This window comes from Myodes glareolus, chromosome 16, assembly GCF_982192425.1.
Source record: "Myodes glareolus chromosome 16, mMyoGla1.1, whole genome shotgun sequence".
Taxonomy (NCBI): Eukaryota; Metazoa; Chordata; class Mammalia; order Rodentia; family Cricetidae; genus Myodes; species Myodes glareolus.
Window position 1 is genome coordinate 27,414,946 of NC_142041.1, and position 11,336 is coordinate 27,426,281.

Here is an 11,336-nt window from a genome sequence, read left to right on the forward strand (position 1 = left end):
CAATACCAGATTTCTTCTTCAACTGAAAAGCTGAGCCCCCGTCGAAGACTTTGCGTGCACGTGGAGCTAATCACCATTAGGTGCCAATGGTGAATGACTGATCCTTGCTACCAGAGTAGTTGTCGATTGAGTGGATTCCACCATCTAGGTGTCTCATCCAAAGAATCCCTGAGACTTCTACATAGATGCATTATTATTTGACACCTCAACTCTCCCCTTCTTGTTGTATTCAGGGTCCCTAAGCATAATCTACCCGATAATTTGAGAAACCTGGGAGTTATCCAGCAATCCTCCATCCCCCTGTACCCAATCATTTCCCGGTACCTGCTGGTTTTCACATCTTACACATGTGTTGACTGTTCTCTCCCTGGCCCCTTCTGAGGATCCTTTTTAGCTTAGGCTTGACATTTCTCTCTGGGCACACATGGCAGCTCGCTAAGAGGTTTTGCTGCCTCCAATCACGGCCTCCTCTATCAAGATTTCAGTGACTCTTCACCCCAGCTTTGCTAGCTCCTTCGCGTAAAATTCGCAGCTTCCCACGATCCAGTTTTAATCAGGTTCGTCTCCTACCTGCTGCCCACTGGTTCACGCTTCATCTGCAGCAGGGTTCCTCAGTCTCAACACTATTGATGTTGTGAGTCAGATAACTCTTTGTAGGGGGGTGGTGCTGCCCTGTGTGTTGTGAGGTGTTTTAGCATCACCCTGGTCTGTCCCTTCTGACTGTCAGTGCTTCCCCTTTTTCCAAGTTTTGGGAACCCAAAGCAAAAGAAAAACACAGGACTTGGATGATTGCAGTTGGATCTGTGACCTGAAAGCTTTTCCCTGAAGTCTAGCTTTCAAGCATGTCCTTGCAGGGAGGGGTCAAAACTCCCCAGAACTTAAAAACAGGGGGTGAGTGCTGAATCCTACTTTTTTTGCACACACTATGCTATCAAGTGCCTTCATTCCCATGCTTCTGTTTATCCCATATTCCTTTTATTTTATTTTATTTTTTTCACTTAACATAGGGAAGGAGTTTGTTCTTATATCCACTGCCTTCACTGTTTTCCCTGAAGAAGGACGAGCATTTGGTTGGCCAAGATCTAGGGATTGATTGGAACCAAGTGTGAAGGAAGGAGGTCCCTTTGAAAGGCCACTTGTAAGTGTGTAACCTACTCCTCAGTTACCCGATTAGTAAGTGAATCCGTGTTTAAAAAATATAAACAATACAGAACATAGCATTGAAAGTGGAAGTTCCCCAGAGTCAAAGGGCTGTGCTTAAAACAAAATGGACTTACCCCAACATCACCTTCCTTTGGAGCCCTGTGTGCTGGCTCTAAGGTTGTGGATAGATTGAGGTTAGGTCAGCTCTAAACGTGGGGCAGTCTTGACTTCATGCTGTATGTCAGGGTTACCAGAGGAGGTGATGTGCACCTCCTGTCTGTCTAGCTCAAAGAGACGTCAGCAACACTCCACAGCAGCCACGGCCACCTCTCACTCAACCACCCCTTCCTCACCTCTTCCGGTTCTTCTTCCTTCCTTCACTCTAGAAGGCGCCACTCACAATCACCAGAGCTATTATCAGGAAGGAGAGGATCCTGACATTTTGTGACTTATCAGGTTATCAGTCCCAAGTCTACTTCATAAGGTCAAGGGTCAGGGTCAGGAGCAGGGGAAGCCATCCGTGGGTGAAGCCCTGAGTGAATGTGTGTTGTTGGCGCTGTATGGGCACAGTCAAGGGCCCTACTCTCAGGCCTGTGGGAAAATGGCAGAGCCCCCACATGTGTCCACCATAGGATGGTGCTCAGGGGGAAATGATGAAGCCTTCCCTTCTGGTCTAAGTGTGCATGTCCACCATAACCACATTTCATATTTGTGGCCTAAAGACTGCTCCCTTACAGAAGTAACTCTGAGGTTAGTTATGCCCGTCTCCTTGATCCACTATATTCCATACACCCTACCTTCTTGTTTATTACCCCTCCTCCTTGTCTAACCATATCCAATAACACTCCTGTTCTGCTCAACTCTATATAACAAACATACATGCTACGTTGCAATTTCTCAATTTAAGACCCCAGCCCACCCTACCTCAGCTTTCTATCCTTCTGTCTGTGTGTCTGTCTGTCTTTTCTTTATTCCTTTATGCCCCAGTCAGGGCTGTCCCTGGAGCCATGCAAGCCTGTGCTAAGTGAGTCTTGAGATCTGTGTTTTTGAGCCTTCAGGACCTGGAGTCTGATGGGCCGTGAATTAAAACGGGAAGTACTTGGGTGCCTGATGTGTTGACAGCTCAGAGCAGCGCCTCACATTCACAAGGATGGAGTACCTACCGCTTCAAATTCCAGGTTACAGGGAACCTTCAGGGCAGACGAACGGAAAGATGTCTCTACGTGAATGTCCTAGAGGTTTGGAAAGGATTTCAAAACACAGTCCTTGAAGAGAAAACACAAGCAAGGACACTTTCTTAAGGTAGCAAACCGATGCTTGATAGTGGGGAAAAGTGACTATTTTTATAAAACCAGATAGGAGAACAAAGGGTGAGAGAAATCCTTTCTATTCAAATTCAGAGACTTCATCCTTTCAACCAGGAATTTAAAAACAGCCTCCCCGTTCTGCTGCTGATTCTTTTAAATCCTCCACCATCCCTTCAGATCTCATCGGAGTCACTAAGAATGGTAATGTGTTGACAGCCACAGACTCAAAGGCAACAGCGCACACTGTTAAAAAAAAAAAAGCTTTAAAAACCCTAATCGGAATAAACTTGAACACCAAATTCTATCTGCAGCATGATCACAACTAACAATTCTGTCTGCATATGGACAGGGACTGCAAGGGAACCGGGGGAAAAAACTGTCAACAGTTTGGTTGGTAGGATGGCAGGATTTCGGGTGAGTTTTCCTTCTTTTAATTTCGAGTTTTGTTAATGTTTTTGTAATGTTTGTGGTAAACAACACTGTAGCCGCGGCAGCTGAACCTGCTGACTAACTATTGTTAGAAAGAGCAGCTTTGCAGCACTCTGTCAGCGCTGAAACTGCTGCCTCGGGCAGACAGTCGCCAGCAATGATGACGTCCGATAACCTTGACCACCAAGTCCGCTCCTTCCAGGACGGACAAAGATTTTTTTTCTCCCGCACCACAGCTGACTCATTCAGACAGGCGCAACAGGAGTGAGTTCAACTAAGGCCATAATGAGGGTTCGGGGGGGGGGTGATTTTTGTTGTTTTAATTCACAAGTTTTAATATGGTTGGATGGTTACTTTCGACCTAAGAAAGGCAGACGATGAAATCATCTCCTGCAAGAGAGTGAAAAACTCCGGGTCCTGTGAAGAGCATTTGTCAAAGTGTGTGTGAGCGCGTTGGAATCCATCTTGAGGGAAATGTTGGCACCGCACGTGAGAACCCCTGCGGCTTACCTTTGTGCAGAAATATGGTGGCAAGAACGCAAGTCAGTCAGGCTCGCAGAGACGTGCCAGTGGCGTGCCAGCCGCTCTTCCGGCACAGCTGCTGTTCCAAACAGGCGCATAATCAGCACTGCAGACGACTGGCGCTCCAGGCACTTGTCAGTGAAGCCCATCCTGAGGTGACTTGCGACTGCGTGCCCTCCAAAGGCTCACCTGAGACGCGGGATGCTTGAGGGAGATGATTTCATGGATAGCCCGATTCTGTGTCGCTGCACTAATCTCCATTGTAGAAACTTGGTGTAGTGTCAGACAGTGAGGCACGTGGGCAGGGTTGCCTCTGTGCCTGACGGAGATGGCACATGGAGCTAAACGTCTGGGATTGTGTAGTATTTTCTCTGACCCTCTCTGAGAATCTGTGTAAGGACTGACCCTTGGAATAATGTGTTTGCCTTCCCCCCTTTTTATTTTCCTTTGTTATTTTTTTTTTCAGATGCCTTTGCTGTGGATGTTTTATACTATGACACCTAAAAAGGCCATCCTTTAAAAAATGATGGGAGGGTCGGATGTGGTGGTGCATGCCTTTCAACCCATTACTGGGGACATAGAGGTAAAGTGAGTTCGAGGCCAGCCTGTTCTACATAGTGAATCCAGACCATCTAGGGCTACATGGTAAGACTCTGTCTTTAAAAAATGATGACAAGTTCCTTCTGGATTGAGGGCATTACGTTGTTAAATTGTGTTTCTCTCTACCTTCAGCTACCATGGAACTCATGCTTAATAATCCTACCACTCTTCTGAGAACAGCTTCTCTTGTATTAGAGAAACAGATGTGTTCAACTGGAACCTGTGGGCCGAAAGGAAGAGCCCACTGATGCCCATTCAGTTACAATGCATACTATAGCCAGGAGACATGTTTTCAACTCTAATGAGCTCATTAGAAATTTTTTTCTCCAAGAATTTGTTGTTCCTAAAGTGCTAGATTTTCATAAAGGAAAAAAAATGCATTTCATTTTCTATAAATATCAAAATTAATTACTCATCGTTATAACTATTCATTAAAATTTAAAATTAGATAAGGATGTTCTTCGTGGATTTTCGAGTCTTGAAGAGATTCATTTTATTATAGCATCTAGAGCATTGCTATTTAAGGAAATCATGACATAAGGTTCATAACTAAATTAACTCAATACCTTCACCCATATTCCAGGAGGAAAGTAGTGAAAGATGGTAGGTGAGTGTCAAGAAGGGAAGCTGTGAACAACGGTGGAGAACCGTTTCTGTGCCTCACCTCTATGAACATGCCAGGAGCAGCGTTCATTCATTCGCTCTTCCACTCATTCAACCTGAGGGCCTAGCATCATCTCGGGATCGGGTTAGGTGTCGAGGATACACCAAACAGAACAGATTGAACCGCCCCCAGCCTTGCCCTCCTGGAATGTGTATTTTTGTGAGGCAAGAGAGTCAATAATAAAAATGCATTAAGAATTCCATGGAATGACAGTTGGTGTTCATCGCTGTGGAGAGAGTCAAGTAGGTAAGGGAGAGGGTGAATGGTGTGGGGGTGGCATTTGCTATTTTAAACAGCGTGATCAGGTGGCATCTGAGCAGAGATCGGAAGGAGAGAGTTACGTGAGTGTCTCCAGGAAGAGTTTCCATGCCGAAGGAACAGTTTGTGCAAACTTGTAAAGCAGGTGTGTACTTGGTACATTTGAGGAAAATTGGGAGACAGGTAAGGCAGGAGCAGGTAGTGTGGTGGCCTCTAAGGCCCCTCCTTTTTCATTTCTCTGTAGCCCAAGTACCATAGACCATTGTGAATATCCTTTCCCTGAATTATGTTTTCAAATACCATCCATCTATAGCGCCCTCCTAAATTAGACTGTAAAACCCTTGAGGGCTAGAAGGCATTATCTCTTGCATTCCCAGCAGCACTTGACACAGGCTGTAGGCACTGTGTACAGCAAGCACTCAGAGAAGACTTGCTGGTTGGATAATTTTGCTCGTGAGGCATCCATCTTTCTCCACACCATGAACACCACGGAGAGGGGAAACGCATACTCCCCTTAACTCTTTAGAGTGGCTGAGTTAACAGACTAGTTTCAATCTTGATATTCTTAGGGAAGGAGTGGAGAGCAGCTATTCAATGAAGAGAAGAAAATGTGCCCATATCACACTTTTCTCCACTGAGATTCTATTCGGGTATTAAGTCTATCCAACAAGCTGAAAGCATATGCTCATCAAACATCATGGGCAATAGAATATAAAGAATGTCAAGTTGGTGGCTTCAAAGAATGAAAGACTATCAAGGATTAGACCTTCTGTTTTTCTAAAGTACTTCCAATAATGAGAGAATCACATTAATTTATGTCCATTATGTGTGTGGACTTCACAGACAACTAGTAAAAGCAGTTCAATGAGTTCCTTGCCATAGTCAGTTAGAGGTTTAATAATACATGTCCGTCTGTCCATCCATCCATCCATCCATCCATCCATCCATCCATCCATCCAACAAATGTATAATGAATACATACTTTGGGCTGAACAGTATGAAAGTTCAGTGGAGGCTTATGAACTTCAGAAGCTCACAGGTGAACTGATGTAACTGGTAGAAGAACGGATCTCATCATAGAGTATTCTGTGTTAAATTCTTTATAGTGGCAAAAGCAAAGCTCAGTGAACTTCAGCAGGAAATGGTAGCTTATTTCTTGGAAAGCTATGAGACCTTGCTTAGGCAGGTACCCTTTATGTGTGTGAGTGTGTGAGCGCATGTGTGTGTGTGTTTCCTTCTCATGCTCCCCCACAGTGAGGCAGCTTATTTTCCTCTGCTCTTTTCCCATTCTACCTGCTTACAGCAATACAGCAATATCTTTTTAATTATAATGATTTATGGTCTGCTCTGCCTGACAGAGTCTCTGACAGACTCGCCAACGGCAGAGGTGTGTCATGTTCATGGGTGTAAAAAGCTAGCAGACTTAAGAGGAGTGACTCTTGGAAGATAATTTGAAAATTTTCTAGCCAAGTAAGATAAGACATCCAAAGACACAGGAGCTTGTGAGGAGTTATGGGGCAGCAAAGTACACTGTGTGTTAGGAAGGTGGTGAGTGGGCTTACATGAGTGAGGAGGAGGGTCCTCTTGTGGGAGGAGAAGCTGACTTAGGAGTGATGTAGGATGTGTTGATGGATCATTGGAAGCAGCCACATGAAAACATTTGGCCAACAGGGAAAAATGCTTGAAAACCTACTCATAATATGTGGTACAGCATCCTCAGGTCCCACTCCATCCTGAGCATCACCTATTCTGTCTATGTTCTGCCTGCTTCCTTCTCAAGGTCCACAAGGCAAATTTGAATTCTAGTCTTAACTATGTCCAATTTAGATCACTTAAGTTGCAGACAAAGCTCCTTATTTGAACAATCCAACTTTATACGCTTTCTAAATGATTTCATGAGAAGTTAGATGCTTTCCCGATCACTCACTCTTCCTAGTGACTGCATTCAGGAACCATCCATCTAGTTTCTGGGTCAGAAATCTTGACTTTATCTTCTTTTCTTTTCTTATAGTGTTACTGCCAAAAGGAAGCTTGGCCTTATTCTCTTGTTCTTATTCATACAGCCTAAGTTCAGGCAACTTTTATCTCTCCTACTATTGCAAGAACTGTTAATGAACTGGTCTCCTGACTTGTGTTCTCCTCTCCCTCTTCCGTCTCCATCTCTAGATAGAAATATCAATCTGGCAACTGCAGAAGTTCATTGAACTTTGCTTTTGCCACTATAAAGAATTTAACACAGAATACTGTATGATGAGATCAGTTCTTCTACCAGTTACATCAGTTCATCTGTGAGCTTCTGAAGTTCATAATCCTCCACTGAACTTTCATACTGTTCAGCCCAAAGTATGTATTCATTATACATTTGTTGGATGGATGGATGGACGGACAGATGGACGGATGAATGGATTGAAAACTTGGGAAAATAATGAATACCATAAAACTTATTTTAATCATTTTCAGAGCACAATTCAGTAACACTGAATTAGTTCACATGGTTGACCACACACCACCAATGCATTGAACTCTCCAGAGTAACTCCTTAGACTCTGGCAATCACAGTTTGACCCTCTCTGTATGAGTTTAAATTCTTTACACACAATAAAAGTGAAATAATGGAACACTTGTCTTTTTGTTCCTGGCTTATTTAATTTAGCACAATGTGCTCAAGATTGGTCTTGAGAATGGGTCAGAATTTTCTTCCTTTTTAAGACTGAACGATGGTTGATTTTACAACCATCTTGACAAAACAAGAGGCCATGTTTTGTCTGGCCTCTCACGCAGCAATGCAGCCACGCTCATAACTTTACAGAAGTGTTTCTTGTTGCTCTTATGATTTCAGGGCCTCAGTTGATGCTATAGTGTTCATCCTCTGTTCTTCTCACATGGGTTTCCCCTGATGTTGCCACAGACTTTTCCATGGCTGGGACTCAGGCTTTTCTTCGGTTTATAGTTTTGCCCCCAGGATAAAGTCAACTTGAACTTCAGACTTGTCTTCAAATGGTATCTTCTACCGGAGGCTATCCCCATCCCACCCTCTTTTTGTGAAACATGCCAAATTTATTTCTACCAGTATACTGGCAAAGTACCCAGAGGTTGGCATACTTGGGCACTCAAGAGACTTTTGTTGGTGTGAATGAATGGATGATGGAGTAGAAAGTGTGTGGAGTCGTGGGTGCCGTGGGAATCCGCAGAGGAACCTGTGGGAAAGACTAAATCTAGGTCACAGCACATGTGAAGAGGCAATCCTACACAGCACACTGGCCATGAACTCCGTCTGTGGCCATAACACACGGACTTGCTCACTCTGCACACAGGGCAGAAGGCTTGCAGGGTGAAGACTTGTATTCTCCAGGTCTCAAATCCTTGTAGGTGTTTTAGGACTTTTAGGACCATCTTAATAATTTCCTAATTTGTAAAAGATGCTCACACTTTTTTCTGCTTCCATTCTTTACCCGGTTTCCCTCTTTCTCTCCTGCCATCCTGGACTTGGGAATAAATCCATATGTTTAGGTCACTTCAACTCAAGTGAGACTTATTCTGTGAAGTGTGTAGCTTGTAAAAGGCTCAATGGGCTATTTTGGATCAAATAACTCTGTTTTCTTTAGCCATTTAAAATAGTCTATTTTCATTTTTTCAGCCACTGCCTCATGAAAGGACCTAAGAATATCCTCAACTTAGTGTTAGATCCCGTAATTACATTTTCCCATTTTGAAAGCAGTTATGCAGTCCTTACAATAGAGTCAGCCCTGCTAAAAATAAACTCCAGGCAGTTCATATTAACTGTGTAATAATAACAGGCAACAAGGAGGCTCGGTGTCCAAATATGATGAAAACAGGAAGTTCGTTACACAAGCTGTTCTTTCCTGATAGATCTGAATTCTTAAAGCCTTAACTCAAAAATAATCCCTTCAGGTTATAAATAAAATCGGAGGATCTTCTCTTCTCTCTAGCTTAATGGAGATGATAACATCGCGGCTAAATAAATCCACGGTTATGGATAGGTTGGCGAGCCAGAACACCGGGTTTTGTGGAGGAAGGAGTCAGCGTGGAGACCCTTGTCCTCACCCCTGGGTGCTGGAGGCATCTGCCCCAGGCTTTCCTCTTTTCTTAACCCGGGAACAAGTTGCCAAGGGAATGCTGCTGTAGCATTCGATGACAGCGAAACGGAGTCTCTTCAGGTGTAGGGAGGATTCTTAATTTTCTCTGAGGAGAAAATACCCTGAGAGAACAAACACAATTCCAAACGCCTGTCAAATATCATCCTGCCTCTTCAGGGTCACAGTGAGGTCCCAAGGTATGTAAGTCCCTCCCCTTAGAGTGAGTGCCATTGGTTGCCAGGATTCACGTGAGGCGAGCCTGGAGGAAGATAAGTCTCCTAGGCAGCCAGAGCAACCCCTCTTCCTGTATACAACTCCCAGCCCTCCAGGGTGCTATGACTCGGTGGGGAGGGACTTGGGACTCTGCCATCCACCTCCTCCTTGGGAACCTTTCCCTACCTATTGACATAGCCACCAAAAGTACCTCAGTGGCCAGGACAGGCATTCCAGATTCTCTCCATTTCCTGTCACATAAAAGGGACCAGGTTGGAAAGCCTACCCAAGGCTCGTCTATGGGATGGAATTCAAGTAGGGGAAAGGAATAACAGAAGCGTGACCACAGTGGACAGGGAGGTGCATATGCTGACCCGACTCAGTGGGTGCTGTTCGCTTCCTCCGCTCGCGCAGCAGTCTGGTTACAGGAAGGCTCGCCTCTCAGTGGTCCCAGCGTGGGGGCTCGCGCACCTCTTACCTCTTTCCGGGAGTGTGACCTTCCTTTGCTACTGGGGTCCAGGAGCAGATTCATGGAGGGATATTCTTCCTGATTGTGGAGTAATGGCCCTCATGGGTCATGACGCCTGAAACTTGTGTCCTTTAACAGGGTGACAGTAGCTACTGGGTGCTGTGGATTTTATATACTGTGTACTCTCATGCTTCCGCATCTATGCATCTATCTGCTTATCTCTCCATATTAACCCTTTAGGATGTATCCTAGTTTCAGAATTGAGGGTTTGGTATTTCTTCATTTTCTGAAATCCTGACATTTTCAGAAACCGGAGCTGATTTGACCTTTAAGTGACCCCAACCCTGACCTCTTCCACCACCAAGCAAACCCAGGAAGAGTGGTGGAGACTTCTGGGAGAGGAGGGACGAAGGAGACAAACTTGTGATCCCACGAACTCTCCCAGGCAGCTTGTTAGAAGCGCCACAGAATGCTCCACATCCCTGCCTATACCCAGGTTCTTGGCTCAGAGAGTCTGGGACTAGTCTTTGGAAAACACTGCGACAGATTGTACAGGGAACTGTCGGGGCTGGGGTGGGGAGTCAAAGAGGGAAAGAGGTCCCCTTTAGGAAACAATAAAGACTCTCCCTGGGATCAGTGAGGAGTCTGTCTGTCGTGGGGGAAGATTCCCCCACTAGGATCATTAAAGAACAAAGGGAGAAAGAGCAGACGGTGGCGGGAAATCGCTTCCCATTCGAAGGAGCAGACTGTGCGGTGAGCAGCTTTGCCAGGGGCTGTAGGAGAGAGGTGGCTTCTGGGGACCTCACTGTGGGAGATCACAGAGCTGAAAACCACTAAGTGGAAGATCTGGGAGGCCTGGTGTAGGAAGCAGCCCACACTTGCATTCCCTTCAGTAATGACAATCACTCTAGACCTCAGCCTGCAGCCTGCTTGCTGGTGCGTGCATAGTGAAGACATGCTTTTAGAAGTCTTTATAAGTCTTCTCTCTCTCTCTCTCTCTCTCTCTCTCTCTCTCTCTCTCTCTCTCTCTCTCGGAAGAAATATTAACATTCTTAGAGAATGGAGGAGCTATTCTAAGTATGTGGGAAGGAGTGTTTTATTAGATTTCTGAATTACGTGGAGTGACGTCTCCCTACTGGTCAATTGTGTCTGCTGTTCTCAGTCCGGCTGCCGGAAGGGGAGTTCTGTATCGTAAAGATGTAGGAATATGCACGTTTGCTTAATTTCCATGGCCCACTGATAGCTCACAGTACTACAGATCCAGTATCCAGTACTCTCCTGTGTCTTTGTGTGTGTGTGTGTGTGTCTGTGTGTATTCCAAAACCTGTCACAAAGCCCTTCCTATGGGTGCTAAACACATCTATTTTGTATATGACTGAACAGTTATTGGACTTCCTTTGGTTCTCAATATCAATGGTTTCTGTTACATAAAATTTTCTTAACTTTAAATTCTACTTCTTGAGTTTTCACTAATGATAGCAACCGTGTTCCATATTTTGGAGATTTCTGCCTAGCAACTTGACTGGGAGCCATTTGAGTGAGCAGCACAATCCTCAAGCTTTCTGGATTGCGAAGCTCTATTGTTTCTTGACTTCCACATATTATCCGTGGGTTTTTTTTTCTTTTTCTCTTTA

At 44.8% G+C, this 11,336-nt stretch overlaps 1 long non-coding RNA gene across 1 annotated transcript; it reads left to right on the top strand.

Annotated features, from left to right (window-relative positions):
• The first annotated feature begins 3,066 nt into the window (after window positions 1–3,066).
• Window positions 3,067–4,867, top strand: LOC146891429 (uncharacterized). The gene is made up of 3 exons (XR_014997443.2): window positions 3,067–3,143; window positions 3,868–4,046; window positions 4,585–4,867. It is a non-coding gene; the product is annotated as an uncharacterized LOC146891429 (long non-coding RNA).
• The last annotated feature ends 6,469 nt before the right edge of the window (window positions 4,868–11,336 follow it).